General features: G+C 48.8%; 1 protein-coding gene across 3 annotated transcripts in view; it reads left to right on the top strand.

Annotated features, from left to right (window-relative positions):
• The window catches only part of STAG1 (STAG1 cohesin complex component), a 1346357-nt gene that overhangs the window by 439391 nt on the left and 886983 nt on the right, over window positions 1-19983 (top strand). The gene's annotated exons all lie outside the window — the stretch shown is intronic.

The raw sequence follows: 19983 nt of genomic DNA on the forward strand, positions 1-19983 counted from the left end.
CTAAAGGGGGAATGAAAGAAGGAGTGGTCGGGGGATGGTGGAGGTCGGCCTGAATAACAATACTATCTGGGCGAACAGGGCGAGCAGGGGTGACAGCAAAGGCTATATGGCCTAGAGAGGATTTTTTCGAGTGAGCCATTACCTCAGACAGCCTACGTGCGGCTGCCAGTTCTAGGGATACCCGGGTTTGGAGTTTGGATATTTCTTCATCAATGGCTATGTTAGTGCGGGTGATGAAGTCATCCATCGGGCCGCTGACTTGTGAACCCCTATTGGCGGCCTTGCTACGAGTCATCCTGGTGCTCATAATACCTACTATAGTGTTGTATTGTGTTGGGGCCCTCTCACAGACTACTAGGTGGGTTAGCTCTCTTTAACTGGCCCAGCTTACCCCAAGAGCAACAAGTGGGGTAGGAATAGCAGGGGGGGTGGGCCAGGGCCGTCCGCTGCCGTCCTCGAACGGCCTCAAACGGCCCGCTCTTTGCCCGCTCTTCGCCCCGAGCTGCGTCCCGCGCTGCGGGAGATTACGTCTGTTATATAGGGGGCGTGAGGGGCGGGGTGCGGGCCAGCAGGGAGAGCGGACCGTCAGCTGTGACCCGGTCTCGCAGGGACTCCTGGTCACTGGAGTCCCTGCACGCTCGCAGCCCCGCTGAGCCTCTTACCCGGTCCGCCTTGGGAGCCGCCTTGGAGCCCGCTGCCTCACACCAACTCGAAGCGGCACCCGCGGAGCGGGTGCGGCGAGAAGTCGAGCCGGTCCTGGCGAGAAACAGGGGTATGTTACACCCACGCCGTCAGTTCCACAATGCCTCCGTCGATAGGGTCTGGCAGGAAAGCGTCCCAAAGATAGCAGGTAGAGTGCTCCTTTTACCAGGTGCAGGGGGCGGGGGGCGGGCCAGCAGGGAGAGCGGACCGTCAGCTGTGACCCGGTCTCGCAGGGACTCCTGGTCACTGGAGTCCCTGCACGCTCGCAGCCCCGCTGAGCCTCTTACCCGGTCTGCCTTGGGAGCCGCCTTGGAGCCCGCTGCCTCACACCAACTCGAAGCGGCACCCGCGGAGCGGGTGCGGCGAGAAGTCGAGCCGGTCCTGGCGAGAAACAGGGGTATGTTACACCCACGCCGTCAGTTCCACAATGCCTCCGTCGATAGGGTCTGGCAGGAAAGCGTCCCAAAGATAGCAGGTAGAGTGCTCCTTTTACCAGGTGCAGGGGGCGGGGGGCGGGCCAGCAGGGAGAGCGGACCGTCAGCTGTGACCCGGTCTCGCAGGGACTCCTGGTCACTGGAGTCCCTGCACGCTCGCAGCCCCGCTGAGCCTCTTACCCGGTCCGCCTTGGGAGCCGCCTTGGAGCCCGCTGCCTCACACCAACTCGAAGCGGCACCCGCGGAGCGGGTGCGGCGAGAAGTCGAGCCGGTCCTGGCGAGAAACAGGGGTATGTTACACCCACGCCGTCAGTTCCACAATGCCTCCGTCGATAGGGTCTGGCAGGAAAGCGTCCTCATTATAATGATTGGGATAAATATGGATTAACTGCATTATTGCTTCTTTGTTGGTTTTATCCATTTTGATGATATACTGATTTTCAGGAGGAATTATAGTTTTAACTTAGGGTTGTATCACGTTGCAGACACATTAATGGTTTATGCCCATCTAGGGCGAGATGAAGCGAGGACATATGTAATGGTTTATGCCCATCCAGGGCTTGATTAATGATCTTAGCCACAATTGAGCTTTGCATTAGAATGTTGATTCTTGTATATGAACAGAAGTCACATTTTGCGTTAAAGTTTTTTGTATATACAGAAAAACAACCCATTTAAAGATGGCGGACACCGTTTTATGTTGCAGTCCTCTCTTGATGTCTATGTTTATGTGCATGTACGCAACGTAAAGTTTAAATGAATGCTGGCGGGAATGTCTCACCGTCTCATTACTGAGGAAGGCCGAGTGCCGAAAGCGCTTTGTTGAGATTAAAACATTGTGAAAGCCTATTTGGAGTGCTGCTTCCTATTTCCCGTGCATTGCGGGGAGGGACTGTCGGAGCGGATATATATATATATATATATATATATATATATATATATATATATATATATATATATATATATATATATATATATATATCAATCAATTGCAGGGTGCACAAATTGAAGGAGTCCATACCCGGAGAAGTTTAAACACAGGCTTTATTAATCTTTCCTGCCAGCAAAAAGTCTCTGCATCCCATCCATTTCAAATAAGCGCCGGACGCGTTTCAAGACAAACGTCTCTTCATCAGCGGCATGGAGGTTTGGAGCTGCTTACACGTTTACTCACTCGCACCTGGATTAAATGCACACCGCTATGGGCGTGGCGTGTCGCAGAGCCCTCTGGCTCTTGTAGTGCGCTATGACTCTTACCCTTGTGGGGTAAGCATGGCAAGAGGTATCGGCAGTTACCCCCCTCCATCCACTGGGATTTTACTGTGTTTTAATCTGAACTGCTTGCACGCCCACAAGGGTAAGAGTCACAGCGCACTACAAGAGCCAGAGGGCTCTGCGACACGCCACGCCCATAGCGGTGTGCATTTAATCCAGGTGCGAGTGAGTAAACGTGTAAGCAGCTCCAAACCTCCATGCCGCTGATGAAGAGACGTTTGTCTTGAAACGCGTCCGGCGCTTATTTGAAATGGATGGGATGCAGAGACTTTTTGCTGGCAGGAAAGATTAATAAAGCCTGTGTTTAAACTTCTCCGGGTATGGACTCCTTCAATTTGTGCACCCTGCAATTGATTGATATATATATATATATATGTGTGTGTGTAGTAGAGAGAGGCAGAGAGGTAGCGAGAGAGGCAGAGAGGTAGCGAGAGAGGCAGAGAGGTAGCGAGAGAGGCAGAGAGGTAGCGAGATAGGCAGAGAGTGAGAGGCAGAGAGTGAGAGGCAGAGAGTGAGAGGCAGAGAGTGAGAGGGGGAGTGTAGGAGAGTGGGGGAGTGTAGGAGAGGGGGGAGTGTAGGAGTGTGGGGGGAAGAGTGTGGGGGGGGGGAGTGTGTGTATGAGTATAAGTAGTAACTTGCTTACTATAAGTCTCGAGGCGAGGAGCACATGCGCGCTCCAACGCTAGCCGAGACCTAAAAAAGAGTTGGGCCAGGACCTTACACGTTGTTTACTGCCTGACCCTGCGCCGCAAGGCTTATGCACTGTCAGACATGGGTCTGAGGAGGGGGGTCACTTCAGCCACCTCCCTCCCCCCCTCACTCTTCATAAATGCTGTCCCAAAACATTGCACTATTCAAGCAGAATTGTTACTTTGTGGTAAAAGTCAGCACTTTCTAAATGCACTAGGCTAGTGAAGCGATCGGTTTAAAATGTCATTTCGACTCATTCACGAGATCAGCTTCTCCATACGTGAATAAAATGCAGTGATTTGCATTATTAAAATTAATGAAATGTTTTCACCTTTCCACGCTCTTACCGCTTCTTTAGCTGCCCAGGAGTGTCTCTTCACACTACTCATGTCACCCAGATCATGCTAACGTCTCACACACTCCACAGGGGCCACCATCTCGCAGTGCCTAACAGGGAAAACCCCTCACACTGCCCATGCATTGCAAGCTTCTGACGGTTCCCAGGAGTGCAATCAGCCTGGCTCAGGAGGGTGCCGTCCCAGTGCCCCGGCAATCCTTGGCCTCTCTGCTGACATTGCCAACAGAAGTACTGATGTACTTCTACTGGCAAGAATTAGAACAGCAAGCTAGGGTTGGGCAGAAGTTTTCATCCAGAGGAACCCCAGGCCAGCATCCAGACGGGCCACAGGCTTGGCATGAAGCCACTTGATGCCCGCTCAAGGTGCCCCTCAGCCATGTTCGATATGGTGGTCTTAAGGGGACAAAGATGATTTCACAAGTTGTGTGCTGAATCAGACGATATTTGGGCTTCTCTGTGAGACTAGGGGGGTCACAGATACTCATGAAGGGTGAAGTTTGGGGGTCAACGTTTCAGTCACAATGTCTTTTTGGGGAATCCTTAGACATACTTCTGTATTGGGTAGAATAAAGTGTCAGGTGTGTGAAGCTACTACTGTCTTTCCTTTGAACGCATGCCTTATGAATACCGAGGGCTTGAAACCTTGCTTCTGAAAAGCTTTTACGGTCACCACAGTGCCCAGTCTCGCAGCTTGGGCTATTTATAGCGGGTCCTGGGCCAAACACAAATTACGCGATTGCTAAATTTGGAGATGACAAAAAATACATGGCGCTGTAATTAACACAGAAGAGAGCAGCTAACCACAGGGCGAGAATACGCACCAAACATATGCTGAGAAACGGCAAACATGATACATTGGGCAGAGCCGTGTGTGGGAATGACGGTAAACTGGCAGGAGGAGCATACGCCCAATGAAATGTACTGCACAGCCACTGTGAGGTGAAAGCGAGCCCTGCCTGCACAACAAACACCCTCTGCTGAATAAATGCCGTCTTTCTAGCTAAGTGAGAAGAATAATGGCAAGGCGTTGCTAAGGGGGTGGGCGGGCACCACATGTAGAACACCCAACGAGCAGCGAAATATGGTTTCCCAAGAGGCACTACTAAAATGTGTAACCTTAAATGTCTAATAAAACCAGTTGCACTTCAGCTGATTTTCTTGTCAGGTGCGCACACGAGCAGAAGAGTGCATTAAATCAATCGGCCTCACCACTCCGTTGCCCGGTCTCCAGCTGTCGCTAGCGTTGGCCAGTGTCCTTTAAGGCCACCTATGGACCGGTGACTATGTGAAGCATTTTCCTGCCACTGCTGAGTGCACCAGAGCTGCTAGGAAAGCCGGTCTACCTCATTCGCTAAGCACACGCAACGCGTGCCTCTCACGCCTTTGTTTTTCTAGCGAACTGGGACTGCATGTGCTGTGGAACTTCGGGAGGACATCGAGAACAGAATTGTTTGCTGGTGGGTATGAGTGGGAATGAAGCAGCACAGATGGAATGAACAAGAGCATCCATTGCTGACCCTGAGACCGGTTATAACAGTGAACACAAAAATGGTGGTTGAGAGCGACTGTGTCCGTTTGAGAAAGTACATTGTGTTATAGGCAGTGGTCGAAGTGGGGAAAAAAAAGTAGGGGAACTGTGGGTGGAGAATCAGGGGGCGGGAATAACCGAAGATTGAATCAGTGGGCGGAGTCAGGGGCGGGGCTAGAAATAGCAAAACATACCAATTTTTAGTACGTTTAGCATTTCACTGACCAGTTACAACTTATAACGTTATTTAATTAAAACAATGGATAAACATGTTTGAGGTTTAATTCAGGAAAAAGCAAACACTAACCAGGAACAACATGTTACCTTAATGCTTTTACTCAATGTTCAAAAATCCATGATTATTTTTTGTCTCAAACATTGAGGTCATGAATACAGGGCTCCTCCTGTACACGTGTTATGCAGGGCTCAGAAGAGAAAGGAACTCTTCAGGAGAATCTATACTCACGGAAACCCACAAAGGCTCCTTCATATTCATGTCGCCAGCTAGCTGCTCAATCCTAATATAGCAAAAAGAACAACTGAATGCAGAACAATATCATACATTTACCCCAGTACAGAGATCTGGGCCTAAATCCATTGTTTCTTTGCTCACCATGCCATTCCAGTTTGGACCCAGCCATATGCAAATCAGTCTAGATTCTGCACCCAATAGGAACAGTCCTGCCCCCTCCCTTCTCCTGCCCCCGTCACCGCTCCTGCCCCCGTCACCGCTCCTGCCCCCGTCACTTCTCCTGCCCCGTCACTTCTCCTGCCCCCGTCACTTCTCCTGCCCCAGTCACTTCTCCTGCCCCCGTCACTTCTCCTGCCCCCGTCACTTCTCCTGTCCCTTCACTTCTCCTGTACACAAAGAGGGAAGAAGTTCCTACAGTGGCCATATACTTCAATTGTGTGTATACATCTATGAGTGTCCAAAAGCAGTGACAGAAAGACCTTCTATCTTTGGCTCAATGCTAGTGACACCAATCTGAAGTTCACGATGAACCTGAGCACTCAAAAAGTAGACTTTCTAGATATTACTATCGCAGGTACCAGCGGATACCTGACAGTCAGCCTTTTTAGGAAAAGTACCGCGAAAAATACCATACTGGAATTTGGCAGCTACCACCCTAACTGCCAAAGGAATTCCATACCTTTCGGCGAATTTCTCCGTATTCGCCGTAATTGTACAGACGTTGGCTCATTCCATCAACACGGAGATGCGCTGAAAGAAAGACTACTCAAAAGGGGCTACCCACATCGCCTTGTGCGACAAGCCTACAAAAGAGCCAAATACTACGATAGATCTGCACTCCTTCAAGGTAAAACCCGAAATAAGCACGACCGAATCACATGTGTGATCAATCACTCCACTTTGAATCACAAACTTAGGAATATCATCAATAAAAACTGGAGAATTTTGAATACGGATGAGGGTGTTTCTCCTCTTCCTCTTCCCATGCTGGCTTACAGGAGGAACAGAAATTTGAGGGACATGCTTGTCCATGCTAGACCTCCGACCAGAAATGCTCAATTTAATAACCAGCTTTCCATCACTGGACTCCCTGCTGTTGTGGGCAACCACAGGTGTGGCTGTTGCCACGCTTGTGAGTCAGCCCTCACTTCAGACACAGTCACCTATAATGAAAAAAAGTTCAGACTACGATGCCTTACAAACTGTCGTAGTAGCAACATCGTGTACATTCTATTTTGTGACTGTGGATTGGCCTATGTTGGCGAAACGGGACGTGAGTTTCGCGTCCGCTTTAGCGAACATAAGTCCGCCATTAGGACTAACAAGCTTTCAGCCCCGTTAGTCCAACACTGTATCGAGAAGTCCCACAAGGAGGATGAGATCAGATGGTCTATCCTCGAAAAGGTCACTCCCAAATTGGGTCAGTCCATTGAAATCACGCGTAAAAAACGTGAAACATTTTGGATTTACCAGTTGGACAGTGTAAAGCGAGGATTAAATGAAGAGTTATCTTGGTATGTTACCAAGTAAAGAATCCTCCCCTTGACTCACCCTTCTTGAAATATATGCCGTTCTAGTAATCTGACATGAATTTCTTTAGATTTTCCACCTTAGCCATTGTTTTTTATTCATGGTGAATTTGTATTCCATCCAAGTAAAGAATCCTCCCCTTGACTTACCCTTCTTGAAATATGTGCCGTTCTAGTAATTTGACATGAATTTCCTAAGATTTTCCACCTTAGCCATTGCTTTCTATTCATGGTGAATTTGTATCTCATCCAGTGAGATAATGTATTTTGCGCCACGTTAGCGATCGGTTATGTAATTTTCAAAATATTCATCTCAATTTTCTGTTCCTTCCCCTGGGACTGTACATGGGGCTCCTCTCGGTGCAACAGTGCATGCACTACATTAGAAACTTGCCCCCCCCCCCCCCTCTTCTCTGTCATATCAGACTGTGGATTGGGGAAGGTATGAGCTTGCCCAGACAAACCTCTCCTGTACTTTGATTCAAATACTAATATACTTCAATGGCCTATTCAGTTGAATAGACATATACATTTTCACTTTTTCCTTGGATGGTCCAATTTTTACATCTGTTGCTGCTGATCACTATTCGAGTCTTTATTAGCATGGACTCGGTCATCACTATAGAGATTGACATTCCGTTGTAGTCCTTTGTTTATGTTATTGGTTTGAGATCCCTTCTATCGGGTAAGCACCACATCTTCGCGTTGTGATCAAGTCCTTCTTACCCGAGGGATCCTCACTTGGAAAAGCATATTAATATTCGATCTTGAAACTTTGGCTATTGTATTGCCAAAATAACAGAAATGAATTGTCTTATTGAAGTTGTAATATTTTGTAATAGATAAAATGCAATATTTTGTAATCCTTCGAGAATATCTAGTATTATCCTTGATCGTTTTCAGCACCTCATGTAAAAATAAAAATCGGTCTATTTTTTGATTCACAGTTAAAAGACCGACTCAACCGTGTAGCGTGAGCGGTTACCTGCCCTCCTTTAAATTACCCCAGCGTCTTTCTAGCTCTTTTTCGCTCGATACCAACAAGATGGCCGCCACTAGTCAGTCCTATGTTTATGATCATGGGGGAACCTCTCGCGGTTTCCGTACACCTCTCACGGGATTCCAGCTAGTTGATGGGTGTATAAGAAATGGTGGGCCCCAGTAATCCTTCACTGAGGGTCTCAGCAACGCGGAGGGACTTCGTCGCACCACGTCGTATCTCTAGGTAAGCACATCGTTAAACTGCTTTGGGCGGAGGAGCTTGGGTTAGCCGCTCCCCCATATTTCGAGATGGGACTCTCCTAGCGCGAGTGTATCCCTACTGACCTAGCCTTAACTGGTGGGTTTATTCTTTGCCGCCTTTTTTCCAACTATAATGAGTTGTCGCACCATTTTACTAGATAGGACGCTAGTTGCCCTACGAATACATTATACGCACATTGCTTTTGTTTTTAGGGTCGCTGTTGCAAGATAGTGCAGTCTATCTACAGATTATCTACTTACGGGAGGCATTTTCACCGCTTTTAAAAGTAAGTTTCCATTCTGTTTAATTGCCCGGTCACTGTCCTGATACTCGGACTTTGATTATGCTCATTGTGTATAATGCTCCGCCCTTTATGAGACCTTTCGATATTTCTTTATCCCGTCAGAGATTAGGAAGCAACAGAAGCAAACTCCAACGTTGACCGCATCTCTCTGAGACCTTCCCCTTGATTACACGAAACAAAAGGCAAATTTTATTTGGAATTCCCACCAAAACGGACAATTCACGATCGCCTTGGTATGTCACTTTTAGTATTGAATTAGGAGAGTTCGGTCATTTGGCAGACATATTTCTTCAATCTTCATTATCTTTAGATACCTGTTATGATATTGGGGTGTTGTATATTTCCTTTATAGTATCTACATGGAACACAGCGTCTTATCCATTAGATGAAGTTCTGAGGCTTATGAATTCAATACTGAATGGCGTGATGGGTAAGCTTACCGATGATGGGTAATATAAGAGCCCTAGCTAGTTTTTTCATTACAACTTCTCTGATAGCCTCTCACAATTTTCTCGCAGATGCAGTGCACCTGATGTGATCTTTCCTTTGATCACAATTAGAACACGCTTTATTGATAGGTGATCTCTTACATTGTAAGTATATTACATGAATAGACGTACTCTTTTTGTACATATACTTCTGTTATAAGATTTGTCTCTAGTGTAAAGAGCAAACCCGTGTATTGATTTAATCTCTTATCCACGCTACTGCTCTGTAATTTGCCCTGTGAGTGACTAGTCACCTGTCGCCCTTAATGTGTCTCCTTTTGACTAGGTACACTACCATTGCCCATCCCTATACTTGCCATATCAAATTACAGACTCCACTACTGTAGTCACAGTGATGAGCTCTCGTCTCACAGCCCAGCAGTGAATGTATAAATGTCCTTTGAATAATTCTTTGTTTGCGTATGTGACAGTGACAGTTTTATCTTCTTTTTTTAGGCCACTTTTGTTGTTTGATCCCCTGGTTTCTGCACAATACGATGAACAAGGTCCTGATGAAGGTGGCTTGATCCACCGAAACGCGCGTAGACCCGCTACAAGGGCCAACAATTACATCTTGGTGCCCTTGCATTACATTAGCTTTGTTACCTTGCTAATTGGAATCCAGTTCCTTCTTCCATCTATGTATGTGGTGTGTATGTAGTATGATTGGTAGCACGTGAGTGAGTTGCTTAGTATGATTGTTTTCCAGGGGTATTCCTAACTTGTTGTATTTTTATGATTCTCTTGTGTTCCTTATGAATTTTCTCAATTAACAGATGTATTGTCTATTGAATTTTTTGATTTACAACAGTATTTATATGAATGTATATTTATAAAAAAGAAAAATTAAATATTTTTTGAATAAACTTTGTTTATACTTTATCTCTTTCTGTCACTGCTTTTGGACACTCATAGATGTATACACACAATTGAAGTATATGGCCACTGTAGGAACTTCTTCCCTCTTTGTGTATTCTTGTTCCCCTCCGTTCCTAGGCCACAATCTATCTATTTGAGGGGGTCCCATCGCTCATGTCCTTCACTTCTCCTGTCCAGGGCCGGACTGGCTACCGGGCAGTTAGGAATGCTGCCGAGCTGCTGCCTGATTTTACTGCAGTGGAGGCGGATTTCGTCCATGGAGACCTGCGTGTGCTGCGAAATCCTGAAAGCAAAACTAATTTCGTTTAGCTCACGCAGGTCCCCATTATCGAAATCACCCCCCAGCTCAGCAGCATTCCTAACTGCCCAGTAGCCAGTCCGGCCCTGCTTCTGTCCCGTCACTTCTCCTGTCCCCGTCACTTCTCCTGTCCCCGTCACTTCTCCTGTCCCCGTCACTTCTCCTGTCCCCTTCACTTCTCCTGTCCCCTTCACTTCTCCTTCTCCTGTCCCTTCACTTCTCCTGTCCCTTCACTTCTCCTGTCCCGTCACTTCTCCTGCCCCGTCACTTCTCCTGCCCCGTCACTTCTCCTTCTCCTGTCCCGTCACTTCTCCTTCTCCTGTCCCGTCACTTCTCCTTCTCCTGTCCCGTCACTTCTCCTGTCCCGTCACTTCTCCTGTCCCATCACTTCTCCTTCTCCTGTCCCGTCACTTCTCCTGTCCCGTCACTTCTCCTTCTACTGTCCCGTCACTTCTCATTCTCCTGGTCCCTTCACTTCTCCTTCTCCTGTCCCTTCACTTCTCCTGTCCCTTCACTTCTCCTGTCCCGTCACTTCTCCTTCTCCTGTCCCGTCACTTCTCCCGTCCCGTCACTTCTCCTGTCCCATCACTTCTCCTTCTCCTGTCCTGTCATTTCTCCTTCTCCAGCCCCGTCACCTCCCCTGCCCCGTCACCTCCCCTGCCCCGACACCTCTCCTGCCCCGTCACCGCCCCGTCACCTCTCCTGCCCCGTCTCCTCTCCTGCCCCGTCTCCTCTCCTGCCCCGTCGCCTCTCCTGCCCCGTCGCCTCTCCTGCCCCGTCGCCTCTCCTGCCCCGTCGCCTCTCCTGCCCCGTCGCCTCTCCTGCCCCGTCGCCTCTCCTGCCCCGTCGCCTCTCCTGCCCCGTCGCCTCTCCTGCCCCGTCGCCTCTCCTGCCCCGTCGCCTCTCCTGCCCCGTCGCCTCTCCTGCCCCGTCGCCTCTCCTGCCCCGTCGCCTCTCCTGCCCCGTCGCCTCTCCTGCCCCGTCGCCTCTCCTGCCCCGTCGCCTCTCCTGCCCCGTCGCCTCTCCTGCCCCGTCGCCGCTCCTGCCCCGTCGCCGCTCCTGCCCCGTCGCCGCTCCTGCCCCGTCGCCGCTCCTGCCCCGTCGCCGCTCCTGCCCAGTCGCCGCTCCTGCCCAGTCGCCGCTCCTGCCCAGTCGCCGCTCCTGCCCAGTCGCCGCTCCTGCCCAGTCGCCGCTCCTGCCCAGTCGCCGCTCCTGCCCAGTCGCTGCTCCTGCCCCGTTCCCTGCTCCTGCCCCGTTCCCTGCTCCTGCCCCGTTCCCTGCTCCTGCCCCGTTCCCTGCTCCTGCCCCGTTCCCTGCTCCTGCCCCGTTCCCTGCTCCTGCCCCGTTCCCTGCTCCTGCCCCGTTCCCTGCTCCTGCCCCGTTCCCTGCTCCTGCCCCGTTCCCTGCTCCTGCCCCGTTCCCTGCTCCTGCCCCGTTCCCTGCTCCTGCCCCGTTCCCTGCTCCTGCCCCGTTCCCTGCTCCTGCCCCGTTCCCTGCTCCTGCCCCGTTCCCTGCTCCTGCCCCGTTCCCTGCTCCTGCCCCGTTCCCTGCTCCTGCCCCGTTCCCTGCTCCTGCCCCGTTCCCTGCTCCTGCCCCGTTCCCTGCTCCTGCCCCGTTCCCTGCTCCTGCCCCGTTCCCTGCTCCTGCCCCGTTCCCTGCTCCTGCCCCGTTCCCTGCTCCTGCCCCGTTCCCTGCTCCTGCCCCGTTCCCTGCTCCTGCCCCGTTCCCTGCTCCTGCCCCGTTCCCTGCTCCTGCCCCGTTCCCTGCTCCTGCCCCGTTCCCTGCTCCTGCCCCGTTCCCTGCTCCTGCCCCGTTCCCTGCTCCTGCCCCGTTCCCTGCTCCTGCCCCGTTCCCTGCTCCTGCCCCGTTCCCTGCTCCTGCCCCGTTCCCTGCTCCTGCCCCGTTCCCTGCTCCTGCCCCGTTCCCTGCTCCTGCCCCGTCACCTCCCCTGCCCCGTCACCTCCCCTGCCCAGACACACCTCCTGCCCCGTCGCCTCTTCTGTCCGGTCACTGTGGTCACTGCTCCTGCCCAGTTCACTTCACTCCATGTACAACATTCACAAAGGTGTCAAGTTCCCCACAGTACTCTGCTTAGGGAAAGCTCCTCTCTAATCACCAACTCCGATCTCAGGGGCACTTGATATGTTAAAGGCAGAGGGCGGGCGCATTGTCATTCTAAAGGGCTAATCTGCCTCAATCGGAATGACAATGGCCTGCCCTAGGTCTGTGCGAGCGAGCTCAGGGGGGGTGGGGGCTGCTGCAGCCTCTGGAGTACAACAGAGAAGTGCGAGCAGCCCCTGGAAGCGGAAAGAAAAAGTTATCAATTTAAAGTTGGACTATTCTTGCCGTCCCGGGACGCTTTTTTGAAAGCAAGAAGTAGGGGAACGGACTGAACAATTTTTTAGAAGTAGGGGCACGCCGTGCCCTTCCGTCCCCGCCCACTTCTATCACTGGTTATAGGAAGCGATACCCGGCCTCGCTCTTCCTTAGGATGAAGTAAGGCAGCAGCGTTCGGGCACCACCGCTCATTGGCATAAAATGAGAAGAAAATATCCTTGTATTAAGGGAAGGAGTGCTCCAACTGCAAAATCCTATTCTGCATGTAACGTCCATAATCTTTGCACTGTACCTGCTGACACAGGAGGAGAAAAAAAGTGCAGTATATGACCTTTCGGTACCCCCACAGGTCCCTTGTTGATACACACCACGATCTTTAGAATATGGTATGTTTCTGATGGCACGTGGGGGCCACCGTGATAGAAGTTTGGATTAGTAAAAAATCCATCCAGCAGCCTGCGTTCAGAACTGTTTCATTGTTCCTGCCCACAAGTGTCTCAGCAAAGGGGTCATAAACTGGAGAGCCTCCCCATGCCACCACTGTAATTGGAAAGAGAAGACGCGTGTGACGGTACGTGCAAAAGCTTGCTGAACTCTCTTGTCTTTATGGAGCCATGTGTTTTGAACACATGGCCCCATAAAGAATAGAAACTTTTTGGGACAAAAGGAAAGCAGGCGAGCCCGTTCATGTGGGCCGTCTGAAAAAGCTAAAAGTACACGTCCTAAAAAGCTCTTTTCCAATGGCTGGCCACCGTTTAGTATAAACGGTGATGCCAGCCAATTTAAAAGAGGGGAGGGGCTTAAAGCCCTTTACAGAAGTTACTAAAAATCATTAAATCGCTCAGCCACGCTAGGCGAGACCTAAAAATTGTACCTCACTTGAGGGTAGGCCTAGTGCCCGCGACTAGAAACGGCCCAAAACACAACGTGAACACACCACATTTTTACAGTGAAAACGTAAAGTTCTGGAATGTGCTTGGGCCAACAAACTACCACACACCCGCATTCTCCAAAGTCTCCCGATAAAAATGGTACCTCACTTGTGTGGGTGGGCCAAGTGCCCGCGGCAGGGAAGGGCCCAAAACCTATTGTGGAGACATCAAATTTCCCATCAAAAACAACCGATTTTTGCAAAGGGGCTCACCTGGGTTTTGGGGCCCGCCCTCGGCGGCCATCTAGGGAAACCTACCAAATCCAGATATCTTTGAAAACTAGTTCAGGGAGGTACGGCTTGTGTGGACCCTCAATGTTTTCCCACACAGAATCCCCTGCAAACCTCAAATTAGCTGAAATAAATATAATTTTTCTCAAATTTCTGTGTGGGAAGGTTGTAGGTTCACCGGGGAGACACAAATTTCCTACCAGCGTTCCCCCAGGTCTCCCGATAAAAATGGTACCTCACTTGTGTAGGTGGGCCAAGCACCCGTGACAGGTATGAGCCCAAAACATATTGTGGAGACATCAAAATTACCAATCACAAACCAACCTGGTTTTGCAAGCGAGGTCCCCTGGATTTTTGGCCCTGGGCACAGCGGCCATCTAGGGAAACCTACCATACCCACATATTTCTGAAAACTAGAGACCCAGGGGAGTCCAGGGAGTCATGGCTTGTGTGGATCCCCCAATGTTTTCCTACCTAGAATCCCCTGCAAATCTGGAATTTAGCTGAAAAAAAAAACTTTTCCACACATTTTTGTGTGGGATCGCAGTGCCAGCACAAATGTCCTACCACCCAGCGTTAATCTTGTTCTCCCGAGTTAAATGGTACCTCACGTGTGTTGGTGGGCCAAGGGTGACTTAAGCACAGCGAATTCTAAGCACTACATTTAAAAAACAATGTTTTTATCCGAATCTGCATTGCACAGCCACACACATGAGGTATAATTTTACCCGGGAGACCAAGGGGAACGCTGGGTGGTAGGACATTTGTGCCAACGCAGTGACTGATCCAAACAAAAATGTTTGGGAAAAGTTATTTATTTTCGCTAAATTTGAGGTCTGCAGGGGATTCTGGGTAGGGAAAATGTTGGGTGATCCACGCAAGCCATACCTCCCTGGACTTCCAAGGGTGTCTAGTTTTCAGAAATAGGTGGGTTTGGTAGGTTTCCCTAGTAGGCAGCTGAGCCCAGGTTAAAAAATCTGTCATACTTGAAAGAAGTTACGTGTGAAAACATTGGCATAAATTGTGTTTTTTTTAACACATTTCCAATTTTTCCTATGTTCAACTGTTAGTTTCTATAAAGAAACCTTGAAGGATCTAAACAAATGACCTCTTGCTGAAATCAGAATGTTATCTACTTTTCTGAAATGTATAGCTTTCCAGTATCAATTATTGTTTTCATACCCATTTCTACCACTAACTGGAAGGAGGTTGAAATCACAAAAAATACTAAAAATAGGCTATGTCCCAGTAAAATGCCAAAACTGTGTAAAACATTTTGATTTTCTGACAGAAGTCTGTCTGTCTGAAAGCTGGTAAGATGGTGATTTCAGCACCACAAACCCTTTGTTGATACCATTTGCAGGGGAAAAAAAGACGCTTTCTTCTGCAGCACGTTTTTCTCAAAAAAACAATGTCTCTGTATTTTGGCTAATTTCCGGGTCCCCTCCATTGGAATCAACAAACCCTGGATACCTTAAAAATCTCCCTCATGTTGGAAGAAAAGGACACAAATTTGGCGTGGATTCCTTATGTGGACAAAAAGTTACAGGGGACTGAGTGCGTACTACCCCAAATCGCCACAAAAAAAGGGTTAGCACAGCGGGGAAAAGGCCTAGCAGCAAAGGGATTAAAGAGTAACCGTGCTGGTATATTCCTGCCATTTTATCTTTCAGGTCGTAAATCCCTTAGGGCAGGGAAAACCACAAATTTAAAACACAACACAGGTGATAAAATATGCAATTACAGGCAGGCTAAAACTAAATTTTTTATCTAACAACCACAGGCATAGACTGTAAACACAAAGTGAAAATCGTTTTTTAAACCACTTTTTGTCTTGGGAAGAGACAGCACTAGTCTGTCTCCTTACAACTTCCTGGACTCTGCTCACTGCAACCTGGGGCACAAGTAGGCTGCAACTCACAAGATGGAGATGGATTGCTTGTGCTTGGAGGTAGCTGTCTGCATAGTGTTATAGAGTGGAGTATAGTGTCGTATGGTTGTGTTGTCGAAGTGTTGTACAGTAAAGTGGCAGAGAGGCATCGCGCACTGTAGTGTTGTATAGTGCAATGTGATTAGTGGTATGTCCTACAGTGAACTGGGGTATAGTGAACACTTAAGTGTCTTAATGTGGAGTGATGTCATAAAGTGGAGTGGCATGTCCTGAAGTGTCATATTGTGACATACAGTGGTGTAGAGTGGATAAGCACAGGGTGGAGTAGAACATCATAAAATGGAGTAGAATCTTGTAGAATGGAGTTGCATAGAACAGTTTGTCATACAGAGGAGTGGTATAGAATGGATTGTAATTCAGTGGAGTCAAGTGGACTGGCGTAACGTAGTGTAGAATGAAGTATACTAGAGTGGATTTGCATGCATGTCGTAAAGTAGAGTGGTGTCATGCAGAGTCAAGTAAAGTGTCATAAATTTGAGTGTTGTCTCGCACAGTGGAGTGCTGTTGTGGACTGTTGGACAGTGTTGTAGAATGTTGTGGAATGGAGTGCACAGACTGAGTGGAGTTCATTGTTGCAAAGTGGCATAAGTGTTGCAGAGTGGAATGTCGTACAGTGGCGGGGAGAGGGGTAAAATGCTGTATTGTGGCGTGTCATACTGTACAGTGGAGTGGTGTAGCTTACACTGGAGTCAACTGTCAGAGTGGAATGTTGTACTTTGGAGTGGGATGGTGTCTTAGAGTGTGGGAAACCATTGTAGAGTGGTATGGAGTGGAGTACAGTTTTGTGGCGTGAGCTGGAGTACAGTGCTGTGGCGTGAGCTGGAGTACAGTGCTGTGGCGTGAGCTGGAGTACAGTGCTGTGGCGTGAGCTGGAGTACAGTGCTGTGGCGTGAGCTGGAGTACAGTGCTGTGGCGTGAGCTGGAGTACAGTGCTGTGGCGTGAGCTGGAGTACAGTGCTGTGGCGTGAGCTGGAGTACAGTGCTGTGGCGTGAGCTGGAGTACAGTGCTGTGGCGTGAGCTGGAGTACAGTGCTGTGGCGTGAGCTGGAGTACAGTGCTGTGGCGTGAGCTGGAGTACAGTGCTGTGGCGTGAGCTGGAGTACAGTGCTGTGGCGTGAGCTGGAGTACAGTGCTGTGGCGTGAGCTGGAGTACAGTGCTGTGGCGTGAGCTGGAGTACAGTGCTGTGGCGTGAGCTGGAGTACAGTGCTGTGGCGTGAGCTGGAGTACAGTGCTGTGGCGTGAGCTGGAGTACAGTGCTGTGGCGTGAGCTGGAGTACAGTGCTGTGGCGTGAGCTGGAGTACAGTGCTGTGGCGTGAGCTGGAGTACAGTGCTGTGGCGTGAGCTGGAGTACAGTGCTGTGGCGTGAGCTGGAGTACAGTGCTGTGGCGTGAGCTGGGGTACAGTGCTGTGGCGTGAGCTGGGGTACAGTGCTGTGGCGTGAGCTGGGGTACAGTGCTGTGGCGTGAGCTGGGGTACAGTGCTGTGGCGTGAGCTGGGGTGCAGTGCTGTGGCGTGAGCTGGAGTGCAGTGCTGTGGCGTGAGCTGGAGTGCAGTGCTGTGGCGTGAGCTGGAGTGCAGTGCTGTGGCGTGAGCTGGAGTGCAGTGCTGTGGCGTGAGCTGGAGTGCAGTGCTGTGGCGTGAGCTGGAGTGCAGTGCTGTGGCGTGAGCTGGAGTGCAGTGCTGTGGCGTGAGCTGGAGTGCAGTGCTGTGGCGTGAGCTGGAGTGCAGTGCTGTGGCGTGAGCTGGAGTGCAGTGCTGTGGCGTGAGCTGGAGTGCAGTGCTGTGGCGTGAGCTGGAGTGCAGTGCTGTGGCGTGAGCTGGAGTGCAGTGCTGTGGCGTGAGCTGGGGTGCAGTGCTGTGGCGTGAGCTGGGGTGCAGTGCTGTGGCGTGGGCTGGGGTACAGTGCTGTGGCGTGGGCTGGGGTACAGTGTTGTGAGTTGGAGTACAGTAGAGTGTGGTACAGTGGAGTGACAGTGTTGTAGAGTCGAGTAACTGTGCCATTGAGTGTAGTAAATTTGGTTGGAGTGCCATAGAGGGAGTTGTGTAGAGGGTGGTAGAGTGGACTACAGTGTGGTAAAGTGACAGACTGGAATACCATATTGTACAGTGGAGTAGCATAGAGTGCAGTAAAGTGGAGTAGACTCAAGTGGCGTTGAGGGCAGTGTCGTATCGTCGAATATCGTGGTGTAGAATGGAGTGGGGCATAGTGTAGTATCGTAGAGTAGTATGGAGCGGGCTGGAGTGGAATAGCATACTGTGGAGTGGCGTAGAGTGGAGTATCATACAGTAGAATAGCATAGAGTTGAGTACCATACAGTGAAGTGTATGTGTAGTGGAGTGGGGTAATGTGAAAAAGTATAAAGTGGAAGTGTAGAGTAGAGTGCGCTAATTGTAGTGAAAGTGGGTGAACTGATGTCCATGCAATGTGGCAGGCAGTATATATTATAAGGTGTAAATGTAAAATGTTGGTAATAGGTGTAGATAGTGTGAGTAGTGTTAGCTATAAGTGTTAAAATGCTTGGTTATATCTTGTACCACTCTATCCGATTAGCTAATAGCTGTGTTTACAAAACGTAAAAGGCAGCCATTTCTTTTGCAGCGCTCTTTCACTGCGGTTTGGGTTAGGACATTAGGTAAGTAGTAGGTTTTATTGTTCCCTACCTAGTAATACTTTATTAAAGTGGTAATAGGTAGAGAAATGTATTTATAGTGTTCTACATATTTTGACAGAACTTTATGGAGAACCGCGCAATTTTTGTTACTTTTTTTTTTTTTACAGTAGCGATCTAATTTGTAGGTATTACAGCAGTACGCTAGTATTTTTTTAATGAAGAATTAAATATGTTGAAAATTAGATTGTAGTATACTGTACTTATTAAATATAGGGCAGTGTATTTTTTACTTAAAAAATAAATTTTAGAGTACTGCGGTACTTCCTACAAAGTACCTCAGTACTCCATTAATTCAAACAAAAAAAAATATATATATATGCGCACCTCTGGCGAGGCAGGTGCGCTCCTTTGGTTTCCTGGTGTCTTCCTATTGGGATGGCACCCAGATTGTTTCCATCTCCGATGACTGGGAAGAGGTTGCTGATAGGTTTAGGGCTTGTATGACGGAGATCAGCAGGTGGATGAGGGAGATCTGGCTCAAAATGAAAGGAGAGAAAACAGATTGGTTTTTGAGATGGATAGCCGAATTTGGACCAACTGATGGTGGCCGAAACGTTAAGGTGGGGGGGGGGCAGGCTTTCACAGTGGCGGTTGCCAGGTTGTAGAACTCTTCCCAGAACACATCAGAAGTTTAAACTTGTACCGATCTTTCATAGGCAGATGAAAACATTGTTATTTTCTAATTATTCCTCCTTTAAGTTGTCAGTTTGTGGAGGTTTTCGCTGCTTTGGGTCCTCACCTTGAAACAGTCTCTTCCAGTTTAGCTCTTTGATGCCTTTTGGCTTAATGTGCTCTACAAATGCTACAATTACCATTATAAATAACTCTCCCTACCTATTCCTACTTTTATAAAGTGACAATAGCTAGGGGAAACTTATCAAACCTAACACTTCCTATGTCTAACACCCTAACCCAGAGCACAGGGAAAGTGACCTTAAAAAACATGGATGGCTTTAACTTTTGTAAAGGTAGTCATTCGGCAATCACATAATGCCTTGTTAGCGCAATTTAGTGCTGCATTTTGTGAAAAACAGCCACATTTTGCGAAACTACAGTGGCAAAAGGTATCACTAAGTTTAAATGATTTACAATGTAAAAAAGTACTTGCCTGTAGCACCACTAAGGATCATCTACATACCATAATCTACAATCCGACCAAACTTCATGGAAATCTGACTGGGTGCTAAGCCGCCACACGCGGGTTTCAACATCTATGAAAAAATGCATTGGTATTGCTTACCACAATGGAACGTTGAAACATCTAGCTTCTGCACATTTTATTGAAGGGTCAATAGCTTGGGGAGTATGGTGTTAAGGTTGTGATGTATGGTGACATAAAAATTGCATTGGTGCCCGAACAAGTTTAGGGACCCCCCTACCTTTGCACCCCCTTGTCCTATCACTGCAAAACTTTCGATCCTCTGCCAATATAGAAAAAGTTATAAGTCTGTGGAGATTCGTCAAATGGGGTAAAGTTATAGGCGAGCAAAAATTGGACTATTAGCTATTCTGTATTATGTATTCTCAAGTAATTATAACTCATGCCCCAGGGTAACAGTAACTCGTTCCCCCACCATATTTTCACAATCAATAATTTCATTGCAAATGCTACAGTGATTTCATCAGTGATGTCATAGAAAATGTCATGAGTGGTGGAAT

The sequence above is a fragment of the Lissotriton helveticus genome, chromosome 11 (assembly GCF_964261635.1).
Source record: "Lissotriton helveticus chromosome 11, aLisHel1.1, whole genome shotgun sequence".
Classification (NCBI taxonomy): domain Eukaryota; kingdom Metazoa; phylum Chordata; class Amphibia; order Caudata; family Salamandridae; genus Lissotriton; species Lissotriton helveticus.